This window comes from Moschus berezovskii, chromosome 10 (assembly GCF_049115385.1).
Source record: "Moschus berezovskii isolate FMDL1 chromosome 10, NW_MosBer_1.0, whole genome shotgun sequence".
NCBI classification, from domain to species: Eukaryota; Metazoa; Chordata; class Mammalia; order Artiodactyla; family Moschidae; genus Moschus; species Moschus berezovskii.
Genome location: NC_142469.1, coordinates 42,054,761 through 42,075,875, shown reverse-complemented (window position 1 = coordinate 42,075,875; position 21,115 = coordinate 42,054,761). Strand labels below are relative to the sequence as shown.

Here is a 21,115-nt window from a genome sequence, read left to right as displayed (position 1 = left end):
ATGGTGGAGGAGGAACAAAGCAAAATAGGAAGATTAGTTATAAACAATCACTTTGAGAAAATGTAACTATATTGTCAGTAATGAGAGTCAGGTTCCTCAATGTCAAAGAAAGTAAAAGAAATGAGAAAGCTAGAAATAACCCTGAAATTATGAACTGGAATTGGAAATACTACGTGAAATTGTAATTTTAGATAATAGATGATAGACAGATATAGATTCAGGTCAGTTCAGTTCAGTTCAGTCGCTCAGTCATGTCCGACTCTTTGCGACCCCATGAATCACAGCACACCAGGCCTTCCTGTCCATCACCAACTCCCGGAGTTCACTCAAACTCATGTCCATCGAGTCGGTGATGCCATCCAGCCATCTCATTCTCTGTCGTCTCCATCTCCTCCCACCCCCAATCCCTCCTAGCATCAGACTCTTTTCCAGTGAGTCAACTCGTCGCATGAGGTGGCCAAAGTATTGGAGTTTCAGCTTTAGCATCAGTCCTTCCAATGAACACCCAGGATTGATCTCCTTTAGAATGGACTGGTTGGATCTCCTTGCAGTCCAAGATTAGTATATATAAACAATATGTGCATAATATATATACATACACATAAATATATATGCATACCTGTACGGAGAAGGCAATGGCACCCCACTCCAGTACCCTTGCCTGGAAAATCCCATGGATGGAGGAGCCTGGTAGGCTGCAATCCATGGGGTCACGAAGAGTCAGACAGAACTGAGCGACTTCACTTTCACTTTTCACTTTCATGCACTGGAGAAGGAAATGGCAACCCACTCCAGTGTTCTTGCCTGGAGAATCCCAGGGACAGGGGAGCCTGGTGGGCTGCTGTCTATGGAGTCGCACAGAGTCGGACACGACTGAAGTGACTTAGCAGCAGCAGCATATGCATCTGTGTATGTATGTGTGTGTGTATATATATATATATATCTCAATACATATTGAATTTCAGCTCTGTGTCCCAAGAGAGTCTAGAAGCAATGACACTCCAGCAGTAATGAGTACTCTGAGAGCAGACTTTGGCTTCCAATACCATTCTCCACTGAAAGGAACCAGGACTCCTTAGATAAACAACTGATTTCAGCACTTGCGTGAAGAAGATACAATATGGGCTTGGGTTATCTTTTTTGTCATAGAAAATAAGGAAGTGTTCAAAGAATGATATAAACACTGTCAAAAAGACTTGGGAGCAAATTTACAAAGGTTCTAACTGGCCAATTCTGGAAAACTGAGCATCAGAATAATGATAGTAACAGATCACAATCCACTGAATAAAACAGGAATCCATAAATCTATACTGATATAAATAATTAAAAGAATAAATAAATGAAGGAGAAGGGGAAATTTTATCCAATCCTAGAATCCCAACTGATAAACAATGAAAAAAGAAAATCATCATTTGACAGTCATATAAAAGTCATTAATTCAGGCAGGAAAGGATGCCAAAGCTGGTGAGTGAAGGCTTAAAGATTTTGAGGCTATTGGCATAGGTTTGAACTATCTCAACATAAAATCTTTATCAATTACAAAGGGGAGAAATGGTGATTTTAAGGTGGAGAAAACTGGCAATTGACTGAGTGCTCTAGGCTGGCATCACCTGGGTTGGGATGGGTGCTCATCCTGGGCCTCCATCATGTGATCAACTTGGGAAGAGCATGGCATCATTTCTGATGAATGAATGAATGATCTGAATCTGGTCATAAGAAAACCTCATAAAATGCCCAGGTTGAGGGACATGCTATCAAATGAAATGTCTGTACTCTTCAGTCTATCAAGGTTATGAATCCATGACTAAGACTAAGGAAAAAGTTAGGAAATGCTCCAGATTAAAGAAAACTAAAGAGAGTAAAAATAACCACAATGCTTGATTCTGGATGTTAAAGGAAAAACCTGCTATTGCAAAAGCTGTCAAAATTTGAATAGGGTCTGTGGACTAAAAGGTAGTGTGTATCAATTTCTTAATTTGGAGGATTATTTGGGATTAGGAGGAGAATATCTTTGTTTTTGAGAAATGTGCACTAGGGTTTTCAGTATTATGTCTACATAAGATATGGAAATATTCTGAACTGTCCATGCAAATTTTCTATAAGTTTGAAATAGTTATTTTTTAAAAGTCTTAAAGTTTTTCAAAATTTGGAGGAAGTAATTTGCAACACAGATGGAAAAAAATAAAGTATAAGTACTCAGTGCTTCCTTCATAACAGGAGCCAAAAGGATTTTAATTCACTATTAAAAAAATTAAGTGCCATTCCATAGCATTTCTCATGTGCCTCACTAAACTCTATGAAAATGACTAAATATAGATGATAAAATGCTTTGTAGTTTTGATTCACAGGTATCACTGGAATTTGAATAAGTAAAAAGAAAACTAAGGTTATACTTTTCAAACTGTCTTTCTGAAAATTCCTGGTGATTCATCTGTTCTATAAATATTGAGCTCACATTTCATTATAAAAATATGCTTTCAAATAAAAAAATAAAATATGATAAAAATACATTCACTAACACACAGATTTATAATTTAAAAAGAAAACCTATACTACACTGAAATACATTCTATATCAAATAAGAAACTACCAATACATTCACTTGAGCCACTTTTTCTTGACACCTCTATACAGATATTTGAATTTACTACAAATGTGTTATTTATTAATAATTAATAAATGTGCCTGAATTTCTTCTTTTTATTCCGGAGAGATTCTGGCTGTATAGCTAAAAGTATAAATTCAGACACTAATTCTTAACAGTATGAACTATATAACTTTTCTTGAGTTAATTTTACTTTTCAAATAAAAATACAGAAAACAATTAGATAGTAAAAATAATATAACCCTGCAACTATCTTTTCTCTTTTCATTTTTTAATCTTTTTTAACTCTTGATTTTGAGGACCAGTGTTCATAGAAACAGTCTCTTAACATGACTGATTTAATAATAAGCAAACAACAAACTGTGGAAAATTCTGAAAGAGATGGGAATCCCAGACCACCTGACCTGCCTCTTGAGAAACCTGTATGCAGGTCAGGAAGCAACAGTTAGAACTGGACATGGAACAACAGACTTGTTCCAAATAGGAAAAGGTGTACGTCAAGGTTGTATATTGTCACCCTGCTTATTCAATTTATATGCAGAGTACATCATGAGGAATGCTGGGCTGGAAGAAGCACAAGCTGGATTCAAGATTGCCGGGAGAAATATCAATAACCTCAGATATGCAGATGATACCACCCTTATGGCAGAAAGTGAAGAGGAACTAAAAAGCCTCTTGATGAAAGTGAAAGAGGAGAGTGAAAAGGTCGGCTTGAAGCTCAACATTCAGAAAACGAAGATCATGGCATCTGGTCCCACCACTTCATGGGAAATAGATGGAAAAACAGTGGAAACAGTGTCAGACTTTATTTTTGGGGGCTCCAAAATCACTGCAGATGCTGATTGCAGCCATGAAATTAAAAGACACTTACTCCTTGGAAGGAAAGTTATGACTAACCTCAATAGTATATTAAAAAGCAGAGACATTACTTTGCCAACCAAGGTCCGTCTAGTCAAGGCTATGGTTTTTCCCGTGGTCATGTATGGATGTGAGAGTTGGACTGTGAAGAAAGCTGATCGCTGAAGAATTGATGCTTTTGAACTGTGGTGCTGGAGAAGACTCTTGAGAGTCCCTTGGACTGCAAGGAGATCCAACCAGTCCATTCTAAAGGAGATCAATCCTGAGCGTTCATTGGAAGGACTGATGCTAAAGCTGAAACTCCAATACTTTGGCCACCTCATGCTACAAGTTGACTCACTGGAAAAGACTCTGATGCTGGGAGGGATTGGGGACGGGAGAAGAAGGGGACGACAGAGAATGAGATGGCTGGATGGCATCACTGACTCGATGGACATGAGTTTGAGTGAACTCTGGGAGTTGGTGATGGACAGGGAGGCCTGGCGTGCTGTGATTCATGGGGTCGCAAAGAGTTGGACACGACTGAGCGACTGAACTGAACTGAACTGAAACAGTATAAACTGATCTTACAACTGGTATACTGTTTTCATTTATTATTTTACTTATTTATTTATTTATGGCCATGTCTTGTGGCATGTGGGATTTCAGTTCCCTAATCAGGGATCATACCTGTGCTCCCAGCAGTGGAAGCACAGAATCTTAACCACTAGACCACCAGTGAAGTTATTCATCTGTTAAATGCTATTTTTTTTTAGTAGATGTTTAAGGAAGAGAGTTCTGCAAAAAAAAAAGAAAAGAAAAAAACGTTAGAAACAACAGTGAAAGACATTGTTTTAAGATATGTTATGAGACAAGGTACATTCCTCTTTCATTTCGTTAGGTGATCAACAAGAACAAAATAGAACAGGCAGGTCATTCTGGAAAAGTGGGCTCCTATCTTTTAAATGGCTAGATAATCTGGACAATGGTGGAGTTAATCACTGATAATGAAACACAACTGTATGTCATTTGACGTCTTTAGCTCCTTTGTAATACAAAAACCTACATTGTTTGTATCAGTCAAAGCCAACTGATTAGTTGTAAATAGATTTTTTACTGTTGATCTTTAGCAAGTTATGTAATCTTCCTAACCAGTGCTTATCTTATGTTTAAAAAGGGGAAAGCAGTTCTAGAATATTGTGAGAATTAAATAAGCCATGAAAGAATTTCTGGCATAATGCCTGCCCCAAATACAGTTTGCTCTAAAATCATTGTGAAAGCAATTTAATGATTCATAGTTAATGAAACATTATTTACATTTAACTATAAGTATAAATACTTACCTATTTGTTTTTTTAATTAATGAGATGAATGTTGTTTAGAATTGTCCTTGTTTTTTTAAGGGAAGAGTAGAGCAGAAGAATAGGCCTGTGATTTGAGAAGTGCTGGAGGATGACTCTGAGTAGAGTGATCCAGAGCTTAATCCACTTTCCCTGATGAGGTCATCCGTACAACAGAGAAAGCATCTGCTTGTTTGTAAAGTGATCAGATTGAAAGTACCAGGCATTGTCTATTGAAATATTTCTTTTCACTTGTAGATCTCCAATCTTTGCCTTTATATGCAGCCTGACAAGTGAAGTGGAATGCCAACAGACTTCTCTCAACAAACTAAGAGGGGATAGAGCAGAGAAGAAAAGGAATGTAGTTAGAGAAAGGGTCCAGGACTTCACACAGATGACACCCACTTAGGAAAAAATAAACAAACTTTAGCCTCAGCAGAAGCAAGACAATCCAGAGGGCTTCTCACAGTCAAAAACTGATCTATCCCAGGCTGGATCCAATTAATAAAACAAACTAATCCTGATTGGTTCACCCATCTTACCTAGAAATAAAGTCAACTGCTTAGAGTTCACCTAATTGTTCACACGTCATTAAATAATTATCCAAGAGCACCAAGTACATCAAAACCATCTTTAATGTGTATAAATGTGTAATAATTTTTAAAAAACAATAACTGGCAAGGGGTTTCCCTGGTGGCTCAATGGTAAAGAATCTGCCTGCCAATGCAGTGGCCACTGGTTCGATCACTGATTAGGGAAGATCCCACAGGCCTCAGAACAACTAAGCCTATATGCCACAACTATTGAGCCTGGTGCTCTAGAGTCCAGGGACCGCAACAAGAGAAGCCACTGCAATGAGAAGCCCAACCACCACAACTAAAGAATAGCCCTCGCTCACTACAACTAGAGGAAAGCCCACGCAGCAATGAAGACCTGGCACAGCCAAAAATTTAAAAAAAAAAACAAAACACAGTAACTAGCAAGATTGTTGATTACCCATACTCCCTCAGTTAATTGCCACTGCTTCCCCCATACCAGGGGCTTCCCTGGTGGCTCAGATGGTAAAGATTCTGTCTGCAATTCAGGAGACTCGGGTTCAATCCCTGGGTCAGTAAGATTCTCTGGAGAAGAGAATGGCTTCCCACTCCAGTACTCTTGCCTGGAGAATTCTATGGACAGAGGAAGCTGGCGGGCTACAGCCCATGGGGTTGAAGAGTAGGATACTACTGAGCAACTAACACTTCCACTTTCCCACAAACTATTCCCCTAACTCTGCCACTAAAATTAGAAAAAAACTAGCTGTCTCTTTCAACTACAAAATTCTCATAAGCATTGCCTGCCTTTCCCCAGGTCTTTATTTTTTTGGCCTTGGCTCTCCCTTCCCCTATTTTTAAGCAAGCAAAGAGATTCAGTAGAGCACAGGGCACTGAAAAGAATCCATGAATGCCGTGTGACCTTAAACACATCAGAAAATGCTCATCTGAAAAATATGTATAATTCCTATCTCATAAGGATGGAGAATTAAGCAAGTTAATCCATGTAAATTGTTTAGAATAGGACAGCACAAGACAGGTGCTGTTTCAACTGGGGAATCACACATCCCTCTTTCCTTGAGCTGGTCCCATTTATGATTGTTGTCTCAACTTCCCAATTAGTTTCCCATTTGTCATTCTCAGAGGGTCCTGGTTTGGATGACAATTCATGTGTACAACCTGTGTGAAAATGGTGATTAATGTTATTAGTAAACTAAAAATTTTTAGTAGTTTATTCTTGAATGAAAATGGTAAAGTTGCTATTATTCAGTTCAGTTCAGTTCAGTCGCTCAGTTGTGTCTGACTCTTTGCAACCCCATGAATCACAGCACACCAGGCCTCCCTGTCCATCACCAACTCCCGGAGTTCACTCAAACTCATATCCATCGAGTCGGTGATGCCATCCAGTCATCTCATTCTCTGTCGTCCCCTTCTCCTCCTGCCCCCAATCTCTCCCAGCATCAGAGTCTTTTCCAGTGAGTCAACTCTTTGCATGAGGTGGCCAAAGTATTGGAGCTTCAGCTTTAGCTATTAGTAGTAGTAAATTGTAATCACTTTTAGTAGGTTACTCTTGACTACAAATGCACATATATATTGAGATATCAATACGTATTGAGATATTCCAGAATCATTATAGTGATGAAAAGAACTAATTCTTTTTAGAACATTTACTTGCTGTATGATTTGAAGGAAGTTATCTCGACTTTCTCAAACTCCAATTCTCTGCAGTAAAACCATATAATATATAGTCTCAACTCAACAGCTGTAAGAATCCAATAACATAGTATATATGAAAATACTTTGTCAGTTATAGCACTTGATACAAATGAAACGTAATTCTTAGACTAAAAATTGAATTAAAATATCATGTTTCCATAAACACCATATTTAGAAGATGGCTTAATATTTCCACAAGGCTTCTATGTAGCTGGGCCTTCCCAAGTGGCTCTGTGGTAAAGAATCTGCCTGGAATGCAGGAGACACAGGTTTGGTCCTTGGGTCAGGAAGATCCCCTTAAGGAGGAAACAGCAACCCACTCCAGTATTCTTGCTGGGATAATCCCATGAACAGAGAAGCCTGGCGGGCTAGAGTCTATGGAGTTGCTAAGAGTCAGACTTGACTGAGCAACTAAGCATGCATGCTTACATACTGCTATGTACCTAGAAGTATAGATGTACTACTAGATTTACAATCCTTTTTTTAAAAAGCATTAAAAGATCAAAATGACCTGTTTGCTCAACCACGCACTAAAAACTCTCTAACTTAGTACTTCCTACTTCTTGACTTGCTTTGGGTGCTTGAATAGGCACAACAGAATCAGTCAAGTGCATGGTTTCAAGTCTTTGCCATTAATGAGCTGAACAGCATTAAGCAAATTTCTTAATGAATCTGGGTCTCAATGGGGTAATGTTATTACCTATTTTAACAAAATCATGAGCTATAAGTAAGATCATGATTATAAAAGTCTTAGCACACACACACAAAAAAGTCTCAGCACAGTGACCTTGCTGTGCCTGATATATAGGAAAATCTGAATGTTAGCTATTGAATGAATTCTTTTAAATTTTTATTTCACATTGAAATATAGTTGATTTACAGTGTTGTGTTAGTTTCAGTTGTACAACAAAGCGATTCAGTTTATTGAGTATAATTTTAGCATACTGTTATACATAGTTCTTAGCAAAGCACTGAGGTCAGTTCAATCTCTCTATTTTAGAATACATTTTATCATTGTGGAGTAGGAGGAGGCCAACAAGCAGATGACTTAGTTCCAGACACTAAAAATTTCTAAATTGTATCTTAAGGTTGGCAAGAGGGCAGCTGTTAACTGAGGTCAGCAAATGTTTAACAATTGCTATGTGCAAAATACTGTTAGGTACAGTGAAATATAAGAAAATGAGTAAAAGCTCGATGAAAATTATAATACTGAGGTCTCATGGAGATAAACCTATGGACATTGACCTTTTGGACTCACTCTGAAGGTCAGGGCAGGCAGGGGGAAGGCAAGAATAATCTAGGTGGGGCGGAAGAAAGAAATAAGAATTTATTTCCAGACATTTAGCTGACTGTTGGAGTTAAAGTGCATACATGAACTACTGGTGTGAAATTTAAAAACAAGACAATTTTTAAAGTCTCTGTAACAACCCTACTCACAATAATCTACAAAATAGTTACAATTCACTTACTAAATTTATTGTGTTGTGGTTAGCTGGTATTGAACGTTTTAGAGGTCAAAGGCATTGGGACCATACTGAACCTTTGAAAATCATTTCAAGTAGCATGATCCTGCTTTTTATATTACATTTTACTTATATAAGCCCAAATTATAATCATGATATCTAATTGCCTTTCCTCTCTCACTGACAGAACAGATAATGCCTTGAAAAGTGTCTTTCAGTTCTAAGATTTGGCCTCTTCATTTTTCAGACTGTCAGAGATCTTTGGGGGGTAAGGAACAAAAAAAGTTTGCAGGTGTAGAAAATGCAGACATGGGGAGGGGAAAAACTAGTGTTCAATATCCTCTGGTTTGTATGGAGCCGTGCCAACATTTGCAGTGGTACTAAACCCTGCTAAGCAAATAATATTTACTCCAAAAGGCACTTTGGAACAGAGAACCAGAGCAACATCCTCCTACTATAGCTCCTGCTCCTTCCTCCAGCAACTCTGTAACCTGGAGGAATACAGTCAGTCCCCTCATCCAGGGATAATGCATTTGGTGAATGTGTGGATCCAGAGGGCCAACTTCAGTACATCCTTTTACTTAAGGGAGTGGAACATCTGTGGATTTTGCTATCCACAGGAAGTCCTGCAGCCAATCCCCCACCCCCACACCCTGCACATACCTACATACACATTACACAGTCTGTGATATGGCTCTCTGTTTCAGTGGCCCGCACATTCAACTGTGGTGACACTGAGTGCCACTGTCTTTCTCTCCACTCTATTATGTTTCCCTTCATGCAAAGGGGAAGCTAGAGACATCCCTCCCTGCCTAAATGGCCTCTATATCTAGAAAAACATGGAACTACTGTAAGGAGAGAATAAAGACCCCAGTGTGTCTCTATTTCTGTATCTACTTTTTTTCTAAAATCTGAAATATACACTCTGTGGGCCTAGACATTCCAACATCAGAGTTAGGTTCTGTAATTTTGCATCACTCTATTACCCCCCAAAGAATTCAAATTTAACATAGTTTTCAGCTTAAAAGTGGCATAAAATAAAATTTCAGAAAATGTCATGGCAACACATCAAACATTTAATGTCAGGTTTCCTTATGTTCATTGCATTGCAAAAGGCAACCACCAGTTATGCAACTTTAGAATGATATTTTACTTTGTAATTAAAAACCAGGTTCCTTGTATTTGGTATTTGTAGAGCACATGCGCAAAGCAATTGCTCCTTGAGAAGGAAAGATGATATGAACTTTGAAAGACCTCTGCCTGCAAGGTTGTTGGAAATAAGCTGTTCTCCTTTGTTAGCATGGAGCACCTAACACTTAGACATGTTATCACAGAATCACCAAAGAGCAGGCAAGTGTAAGCCCTTTGTTCAAAACTTGGAATAAATTTTATAAGACTGTTTCTTTGATCAATATGACAAATACTGCCTTCATTTAATTACAATATTGAGAACTTCATCTGATATGGTCTCTGCCTTTGTTTTTCAATCCTAAATCAACATTATTGGACTATTTGAATATAATTTGAATAATACTGTACCAACTGATCTGATGCTGAGGAAAAGGAGGTATCTGTAAAACTGCCTAAATACACCACCTTGTTTATGGTCTCTTGCTTCTCCTTTAGCTGTAGAGCTCCAACAATGAGAGATGTACATTTAATAAAGTCTCTTCACTTGAAGTCCATTCATCTCGGTGAACTTCTCCTATATGCTGATATGGTAGGCACCCCTTATTCTGATACAATACAGCTTCAACGTGCCTAAATAAATAAAAGTACTACAAAGATTTCCTGGTGGCTCAGATGGTAAAGAATGCCCGAAATACAGGAGACCTAGGTTTGATCTCTGGGTTGGGAAGATCCCCTGGAGAAGAAATCAGCAACCCACTCCAGTATTCTTGCCTGGAAAATCCAATGGGCAAAAGACCCTGGCAGGCTACAGTTCATAGGGTTGCAAAGTCGGACACGACTGAGTGACTAACACTTTCCACAAAGATTTAAGTATTACTTCATTATTTATTTTCAACCAGTGGAGTAAACACTTTATATATAATATAAAGGTCCAATAAGTTAAGGCACAATCATAAATAGAGGCATCTAAACAAAGTAAATGCTTTAATTGGTATACTAAAAAAACCTCAACTATGTAGACAGCAAATTTTTTTCATATTACTAAATCTTTCCCTCTGTAAATGCCAAACCGTATTGATATTGAACAATTTTAAATGGAAATCATTCTTAAATATATTACACAACTTTCTACATGACATGAGTTTGAGCAAGCTCCGGGAGATGGCAAAGAACAGGGAAGCCTGGCATGCTGCAGTCCATACAGTTGCAGAGTCAGACATGACTGAGCTACAGAACAACTACCACCTTAAATATGGAATATTAATCACAGAAAAAATTTTTCACAGTGACTTGAGGCCACTTTGAGCATCAATTATAATATAACACTCTAATATAAAAATGACCTCAAAACCTAAAGAAATCTTTTCTCTGTTATTAAATGACTCCAGGCAATTGTTCAACTTACTGTAGCATTTCATAGTTTGCAATTCCCTGCAAGTCATTGAGTGCTTAAATTTTCCTTCTGATTCTGGTCACTGTACATGGAAGGAATAAAATGTGTCGTCTTTTTATTACTGTTTCTCTGCTTTGAACTTAGGAACTATACCAAAGTTGTTGGTACTGCATACAAACCATGAGTACACAAACATCAGCTGAGGACTCGGACATGTCTATCAACAAAGCTTTGAGCTTTCTTATGTGGACTTTGTAATGTTTGTGTTGTCTATTCAGAGGTTTTCATATACCTCAAGTCCTGCACTATTATATCAAGTAGGAGATTCACAGTAGAGCTGCTGATTCACTGAGTTCTCCATCACAAGGGTATCACTGCTATAATTGATTAAAACTTCATAGAAGGTAGGTATTGATTTGTTGACTTATTTATTACTGATTCCTAGGAAAGAGCTTTAGTAAGATATAGTCAGTTATTCTACTTAAAATAACAATATTTTAAGCAGTAAACAAAACTAAGTCAAGAAAAACTTCAAATGATAGTTGATTCTGAAAAATTCACCCTTGGTTGGTAACATACTAAACTTTAAACATGTGACATAGGATAGAATTTAAAAAAACAGGCCTAACTACTTTACAGCCTATCCATGGTGATGCAATAAGAGAAGTGTAAGGTTTAACTTACAACATAGTCCCACAGCACAGACTCTAAATGTGATCTGCAGACGAATGGATAAGAAAGCTTTGGTACATATACACAATGGAGTATTATTCAGCCATTAAAAAGAATACATTTGAATCAGTTCTAATGAGGTGGATGAAACTGGAGCCTATTATACAGAGTGAAGTAAGCCAGAAAGAAAAACACCAATACAGTATACTAACACATATATATGGAATTTAGAAAGATGCAAATGATAACCCTGTATACGAGACAGCAAAAGAGACACAGATGTATAGAACAGTCTTTGGGACTCTATGGGAGAGGGTGAGGGTGGGATGATTTGGGAGAATGGCATTGAAACACGTATGTTGTCATATGTGAAACGAATCACTAGTTCAGGGTCAATGCATGTTATAGGATGCTCGGGGCTGGCATGCGGGGATGACCCAGAGGGAGGATAAAGGGAGGAGGGAGGTGGGAGGGGGGTTCAGGAGGGGGAACTTATGTAAACCCGGGGCAAATTCATATCAATGTATGGCAAAACCAACCAATATAATATTGTAAAATAATTTGCCTCCAATAAAAAATAAATTAACTACAAAAAATAAAAAATAAAAAAATAAAAAGTAAATGCAAAAAAAAAAATAAAAAAAAAAAGAAAAACTCTACTCTTGGACTAGAATTTTATTCAAGTTTGTACACTGTAATATTAAGAATCTAGCACTGTACAAACACAATGCTAGATTTCAAACAGCACTAAGCAGGTGATTAAAACTAGAGGAAGAAGAATGATGACTCTCATTTTATACTGTACATTTATATATCAGTTCAGTTCAGTCGCTCAGTCATGTCTGACTCTTTGCAACCCCACGAATTGCAGCATGCCAGGCCTCCCTGTCCATCACCAACTCCCTGAGTTTACCCAAACTCATGTCCATTGAGTAGGTGATGCCATCTAGCCATCTAATCCTCTGTCATCCCCTTCTCCTCCTGCCCCCAATCCCTCCCAGCATCAGAGTCTTTTCCAGTGAGTCAACTCTTCGCATGAGGTGGCCAAAGTATTGGAGTTTCACCTTTAGCATCAGTCCTTCCAATGGACAGCCAGGATTGATCTCCTTTAGAATGGACTGGTTGGATCTCCTTGCAGTCCAAGGGACTCTCAAGAGTCTTCTCCTGTACCACAGTTCAAAAGCATCAATTCTTCGGCAATCAGCTTTCTTCATAGTCCAACTCTCACACCCATACATGACCACTGGAAAAACCATAGCCTTGACTAGATGGACCTTGGTTGGCAAAGTAATGTTGGCTATCTAGGTTGGTCATAACTTTCCTTCCAAGCAGTAAGCGTCTTTTAATTTCATGGCTGCTATCATAATCTGCAGTGATTTTGGAGCCCAGAAAAATAAAGTCTGACACTGTTTCCACTGTTTCTCCACTATTTCCCATGAAATGATGGGATCAGATGCCATGATCTTTGTTTTCTGAAAGTTGAGCTTCAAGCCAACCTTTTCACTCTCCTCTTTCATTTTCATCAAGAGGCTCTTTAGTTCCTCCTCACTTTCTGCCATAAGGGTGGTGTCATCTGCATATCTGAGGTTATTGATATTTCTCCTGGCAATCTTGATTCCAGCCTGTGCTTCTTCCAGCCCAGCATTCCTCATGATGTACTCTGCATATAAGGTAAATAAGCAGGGCGACAATATACAACCTTGACGTACTCCTTTTCCTATTTGGAACCAGTCTGTTGTTCCATGTCCAGTTCTAACTGTTTCTTCCTGACCTGCATACAGGTTTCTCTAGAGACAGGTCAGGTGGTCTGGTATTTCCATCTCTTTCACAGTTTTCCACAGTTTATTGTGATCCACACAGTCAAAGGCTTTGGCATAGTCAATGAAGCAGAAATTGATGTTTTTCTGGAACTCTCTTGCTTTTTCCATGATCCAGCGGATGCTGGCAATTTGATCTCTGGTGCCTCTGCCTTTTCTAAAACCTGCTTGAACATCTGGAAGTTCATGGTTCACATATTGCTGAAGCCTGGCTTGGAGAATTTTGAGCATGACTTTACTAGCGTGTGAGATGAGTGCAATTGTGCGGTAGTTGGAGCATTCTTTGGCATTGACTTTCTTTGGGATTGGAATGAAAACTGACTTTTTCCAGTCCTGTGGCCACTGCTGAGTTTTGCAAATTTGCTGGCATATTGAGTGCAGCACTTTCACAGCATCATCTTTCAGGATTTGAAATAGTTCAACTGGAATTCCATCACCTCCACTAGCTTTGTTCGTAGTGATGCTTTCTAATGCCTACTCGACTTCACATTCCAGGATGTCTGGCTCTAGACGAGTGATCACACCATCATTATTATCTGGGTCTTTTTTGTACAGTTCTTCTGTGTATTCTTGCTTAACTTTTTATATATATATATATAGCTTAATTTTTTAAAATAATATGTGTGTGAACATATATATGCAATTGTTTTTAGTAAAATTCTTTTCATTACAAATAAAAATCACAAAATTCTCAATTCCATTTCAAGCAAAATTTCACTTTTCTCTGTGGAATGACTCATATAAATCAGAATTTCTGCTACTTACTTATTCCTTAAAATGTATTCCGGGTGGGTGTTGTTTTAGTTAGCTAGGGCTGCTGAACAAAGTACCACAAACTGAGTACTTTAACAACAGGAATTTTTTATCTCCCCATTCCAGAGGCTAGAAATCCAAAACCAAGATGTTGACAGGGTTGTTTTTTCTGAGGGGTATGAGGGAAAGATCAGTTCCAAGACTTGCTCCTTGGCCTTTTACATGTTCACATGGTATTCCCCCGTATATGTCTTTGTTTCCAAATTTCCCCCTTTTATAGGAACACCAGTTATACTGGATTAATGCCCACTCTAAAGACCTGGAACTCAATTACACTTTGCAAAGACCCCATCTCCACATAAAATAATATCCAGAGGTGCTAGGCATTAGGACTTCAACAGGCAAATTTTGGTGGCACTCATTCAGCTCACAACAGGTGTCAACAATTGAACAGCCCTCACGGAGCCTGATTCCTCTAGTTCCTTTTTTCTTTCCCAAGACTGCTTTGGCTATTTGGGGTCTTTGGGACAGAACCAGTCAATCAGGCCATTTTCTGAACCAGTTTTATTACCACTGCCTCCCCAGCCCTACTGTGACACCACCTCTGTCTTCTTCTCAGATTCTGCTCTCAATTCCAGCAAAGGTGGAGGCAGCCACAGATTACCCCTGCCATCAAGCAAGTCCTGTGACAACTCCATTTTCATAGTCTTTTCTTTGTTCTCAGGGAAGTAATTCAAAGAGTAGCTGAAAAATATCTTTCTATGAAGACAGAAATTTTCCTGAAAGTTGAGAGTCCTGCCTACACACTTCCTACACAGACAAAATCGGCATTTAATTTTTTCCTTAGAGGATACATTATTGCTTGAAAACTCATTTTGCTAGTGCTGGCACAACAGCATATTGAACCATGTTAAAACCAAAAAAAAAAAAGGAAAAAAAAACCACATGCAGATACTGAGGCTGGGAGACTCATTTTACCTAGTGCTGGGTGAATTTATGATGAAAGTGTGTATCTTAGGGTAACATCCATTAATATCTTCCTGATCCCTATTTTCTGAAGTTTTTACACTAAAATATCTGAGATTTCTGACATTTCTTATTTTAAAAGAAAATTTCAAAAATAATTGTCCTTATAGAATCATAAAAAGGATCTTTAGCAACTAACTATTGTAAACCTTTGATTCCCAGATCAGGAAACTGAACCCAAAGGCTTGATGATGCCAAGTTAATCACTAGCAGAAAATGGTCTTCATTAGAGGGAAGATCCCCCAGGTTCTACGCATGCTTTCACAATACTTACAATAGGAAGGAGAATTATAGAATCTTTACAAAAATAATTAACTTGTGGGGAAAAATAACCACTACCCTGGTAGCTCAGCCTGCAAAGAAGGAGACCCCAGTTTGATTTCTGGATCGGGAAGATCCCCTGAGAAGGGATAGGCTACCAACTTTAGTATGCAAGGACTTCCCTGGTGGCTCAGATGGTAAAGAATCTGCCTGCAGGAGACCTGGGTTTGATCCCTGGGTTGGAAAGATCCCCAGGAGGAGGGCATGGCAACCCACTTCAATATTCTTGCCTGAAGAATCCCCATGGACAGAAGGGTCTGGTGGGCTACAGTTCATGGGGTTGCAAAGAGTCGGACATGACTGAGCAACTAAGCACACAGCACATATACCTAAAATCTGGAATGTATTTGTTAGTTTTAAATAGTTCTGGTGTAAGAGGAAGATGGAATTTACTGCCAATAAGTGCACATTTTATACTGAGTTTCTCCATGAGAACAGAAGATTACCAAAGAACTATAGAATATAAAATTATGATATATTTTGAAAAGCAATTTTCTTCAAATTAAAAAATAAATTAAAAAGCTAATACAGACCACATAAATCAACTAAAGAGAAACCTCCTATTTTTAATACAATATTTTCATCAGCTTTCTATACAGTGTATTTTAAATGTTTTTTAAAATATCTACTCACTTTGATATCCTATTCTTCAATCTGTAAATCATATTCTTCCTGTCAAACCTGTCATCCACACCAAATCTAGAATGGGATGTCTGGCTCTTTTTCCACACATTTGGGATGTCCCTTGTTGAGTGAATTAGCACTGATAATGGTAAAAACAAACAAAAAAAATACATACAGTATACACATGATCATTTGATCCTGACTACATGTATAATTAATTTGGGAGCAGAAAGGTGATTAAATCCACAAGACTCTTATTTTGAAACTTTTAATTTTTTCAGAATTTCAGGAAATGGTTCTAGTAATTTCTAAATAGATTAAGCCTTTAGCTACCAAAATTCATTTTAGAAGTAGCAATACCTAGACTTAAACAAAATGGAAAGTTAAGGCAGTGATTTTCTAAAGTTAGAGAACAAGAACTTCTAAATAATGAAGACCTCAGAGGGACTCATATGAAATCCCTTTCTGTTTCAAACTTAGTAGCTGATAATCTTTCTAATATTTTCTAATAGATTTCCTACTTTAGCAAACAGAGTAAAAATTGCTGCTTTAATCCCTCTTATGATTGAAAATGTTACAGGGCCTTAGAGTCATTGATGACAATTACAATTAAGTGGTTGTACAGATTTAACTGGGAAAATATGTCATACTGATGTTAATCTACATTGACCCTAAGAAATATCATGCAATTATTCTGTTGCCTTTAAAAGTCTTTGAAATGAGCTGCTTTTTCTTGTTTGAATTTTAGAGCTACTCACAGACTCTTAGCAGAAGTATGGTGCAGTCATATTCTTTTCTCAACTGGATCAACATGCAGCTTGCCAATTTCTGTGATTTGTCTTTCTTCTTGTAGAGAAATCCTAAGAAAGCAAATGATGGTTCCTTACAATTTCACTTTACTGAATTCAAGCTAATTAAGGGTTTCAAAAATCTAAATTAAGGTAACACACACATGAAATAAAAGCTTTCTTTCTTGATTCATCTAGTTGAATTGAGTCCCTTGGACTGCAAGGAGATCCGACCAGTCCATTCTAGAGGAGATCAATCCTGGGTGTTCATTGGAAGGACTGATGCTAAAGCTGAAACTCCAATACTTTGGCCACCTCATGCGACGAGTTGACTCACTGGAAAAGAGTCTGATGCTAGGAGGGATTGGGGGTGGGAGGAGACGGGGACGACAGAGAATGAGATGGCTGGATGGCATCACCAACTCGATGGACATGAGTTTGAGTGAACTCCGGGAGTTAGTGATGGACAGGGAGGCCTGGCGTGCTGTGATTCATGGGGTCGCAAAGAGTCGGACACGACTGAACGACTGAACTGAACTGATTGTGCACTTACCTATATTTATTATTCAAGTCCTATATATATATAAAGACTTCCCTGGTGGCTCAGCTGGTAAAGAATCCACCTGCAATGTGAGAGACCTGGGCTTGATCCCTGAGTTGGGAAGATCCCCTGGAGAAGGGAATGGCTACCCACTCCAGTATTCTGGCCTGGAGAATTCCATGGACTGTACAGTCCATGGGGTTACAAAGAGTCTGACATGACAGAGACTTTCACTCACTCACTTATATAAAAAAAGGACAGAGCATTCCCTTAAGTTCTGAATATTTCCCTCAGGGTTTTCCTTCGACTATTAATAGTTGAAAGAATAACTATTTTTTTCAGATATTAGAAATAATCCTTTATGTATTTTGAGATCTAAGAAAGTCTGAGTTTATGGAAGGTTAAGATATTAAAGGAAAGAGTACTTGAAATAAGCAAGCTGTCAGAACAGTTTCATCCTATGGCGATCTACAACTTAACCAGTTTTATTGTAATGGAATTTCATATACATATTAATACATTCATACACACATATACATATGTATATACTATATACATGCATTGATTTGATGGGATTAGTCCTGAGCACAGTCTAAGAAAACAGTGATGTTGCTCAAACTGTGCCCATAAAACACCTTAGAATAGCAGTGGAGGAACCACTATGTTAAGTGAGAGGTTTCTAGCATATTGTGCCAAGAGTACCCTGACTTTGACAATAGTATTTAGCTACAATTGAAGGGGAAAAAATGCCTCTTAAAAGATAAATATGTAAAGTAAATGACCACTAGTTTCATTCCCCTACCACAGAGAGGATAGAGCTTGCCTATTTATTGCTCCTGTTGATGGTGGGCTCCACTGACTACAATTAGTGAACGCAGTTACCCTGCTGGAAGAAAGGCACTCTCTTGTCTGGTAGTGCTTGCAGGATGAGTCCCAGGAGCAGGCACTGTGGTTCCACCAGAGGCATGTTGGTAGTATCAGTCACACCAGGGCCAGGAATACATTTTCAGGCCTTGTCCTGAGCTTGGTCAGCAAGCAGAAAGGTTTCCATACTCCTGCCATTATTATTTTCTCTCTGGTCCTGCTCCACTTGTGTTCAGCCTCACAGGTTTTCTAATACTAAAAGATTTCATTAATGAACATAATCATATTTCAAATACTAAAAGATATCAGTCCTCTCCCAAATCAAATGTTACTCAATGTCATTAATAATCCCGATGAAAATTCTCAGCCACAGAAAATTCATAGTTTAATCAAGACCTTAGAAGGGTTGTGTGTTAGTCACTCAGTCGTGTCCGACTCTCTGTGTGACCCCATGGACTGGAGCCCATAGGCTCCTCTGCCTATGGAATTCTCCAGGCAAGAATACTGGAGTGGGTTGCCATTTCCTTCTCCAATTAGAAGGGTTAACATTTTCCAAAAAACTTTTTTCCCCACAGAGTAAAATAATATCTTCTCTGCTTAGTTGCAAAGAAACATTATTTGCGACAGACTCAAATATTTCTTTTATTACTTATATTCATGACTTTCCACTCGCCCAACTTTTCATTACAAACCTGTGCCAAGAACACGGTTATATGCCCTCTAGGTGAAGAATTTTAGGCATATTCTATAACTTCGCTCAATCTGATTCTTCTGTCATCATGTTCCCCAAACCCATCCCTGTCTGCTAGTCATAACCTGACTTGTCACATCAAATCTTCTCTTAGAGCTATCTGCTTACATATTATTCTCCCCTACAAGACTGACAACTCCTTAAGATAGAAACAGTCTTCCTTACTCTTGTACCTTCTAAGTCTTATATTAGTATACTGCCCTGCTGACCTTCAGGGATGCTGTGGAAATCATGGAAGAGACGGATGTGAAAATATTTTGAAAATGGGAAGAAAATCTCACTGCAAAAGCAAGACACAATATTAATCTATAGATAATAAACAATGTAAACTGCTTTCTTTGAACAATATTTAGTTTTAAAGGATGATTTAAGTTAGTTATTATAGATCTGCATTGATGACTTAAATATATTAATCAGTATACAAAACAGCATGAACATTTCTACAAACCTTTCTAAAAAACTAAATGTGTCACAGATTAAAGACACAGAACTAATGTAGGATATGATGTACTGGTTCATGTTATATGAATCTGAATAAACAAAATCAGTCAACTAGTAGCATGTTAACTAGCAACAGGTTTGTGATAATATGGAGAAACCAGCTGTGCATGCATGCTTAAGTCCCTTTAGTCATGTTCGACTCTTTGCGACCCTGTGCACTATGGCCTGCAAGACTCCTCTGGCCATGGGATGCTCTAGGCAAGAATACTGGAGTGGGTTACCATATCCTCCTCCAGCGGATCTTCCCAACCCAAGGATTGAACCTGGGTCTCCTGCATTACAGGCAGATTCTTTACTACTGAGCTACAGGGGAAGCCCAGGGAAACTAGCTGTGATGGTTAATTTTATGTGTCAACTTGCCTAGCCACAGGCTGCCCAAATTAAACATTATTTCAGGTATGTGTCTGAGGGTAGTTTCTGGATGAGAGCAGCATTTCACTCAGTAAAGTTGATTACACTCCCCAATGTGGGTGGACATCATCCAATCCATCGAGGGTCAAAGGCAGAGGATAGAGGAATTGCCCCTTTTTTCCTGCCTTAGAGATTGAGCTGGAACACTTCATCTCATCTTCTCTAGCCCTTAAACTGGGACTGGGCTTTATACCATCTGCTCCCCTGGTTCTCAGGACTTGAGATTCAGCCTAAATTATACCACTGGCTTTCCAGGGTCTCCTGCTCACAGACAGTATAAATCACAGAGCTCCCCACAGCCTTCATAATTATGTGAGCCAATTCCTCATAATAAAAACCTCTCTTCCTTCCTCTCTCTCTCTTTCTCTTGCTCTCTCCCAGTTTTTCAATCAACACTAAGCTAGGTGCTTCTATGAAGGGATTTTGCAAATACAATTAAAGTCCCAAGTCAGTTGACTTCAAATTAATCCAAAGAGAGATTACCCCTAGGGGACCTGGCTTCATCAGTTGGAAGGGCTTTAAAAGAAAACTTACGACTTCACTGAGCTAAAAGACTTCAAAACAGCAGCTGGCCATCCAATTCCTCTCCCTTCCCCCAGATCATCCTTCCTGAGTGCCTGCTGCCTACAGACAAGCTTCAGCCTGTGCTCACAGGGCTCCAACCTGCTCATGACCTCTCTTTCCTGCCTGCCTGTATTGTGGACTTCAGGCTTGCTAGTGACCACCATGAGAGCATGGTCACTTTTTTGTAATAAATACACACACATATATCTTATACATATATACACACATATATGTATGTGTGTGTATGTGTGTGTATATATATATATATATATACCCTTGTTTTCTGTTTCTTTGGGTCAACCCTAACACGCAGCAAGTGTTCAATGAATACTTCTCAAAAGAAAAAAATCAATATAATAGAAAACTAAAAGAATATAGTCAAGGCTATGGTTTTTCCAATGGTCATATATGGATGTGAGAGTAGGACTGTGAAGAAAGCTGAGTGCCAGTGAATTGATGCTTTT

General features: G+C 38.5%; 1 long non-coding RNA gene across 1 annotated transcript in view; it reads right to left on the bottom strand.

Moving 5' to 3' along the window:
• Positions 1-3,980: 3,980 nt before the first annotated feature.
• LOC129561173 (uncharacterized) overlaps positions 3,981-21,115 on the bottom strand; it is a 43,530-nt gene continuing 26,395 nt past the window's right edge. The window contains exons 2-5 of the long non-coding RNA XR_008686932.2: positions 16,990-17,091; positions 16,241-16,370; positions 4,786-5,110; positions 3,981-4,240 (exon numbers count right to left, since the gene is read on the bottom strand). This is a non-coding gene — a long non-coding RNA (uncharacterized LOC129561173). The remainder of the gene's footprint in view (positions 4,241-4,785; positions 5,111-16,240; positions 16,371-16,989; positions 17,092-21,115) is intronic.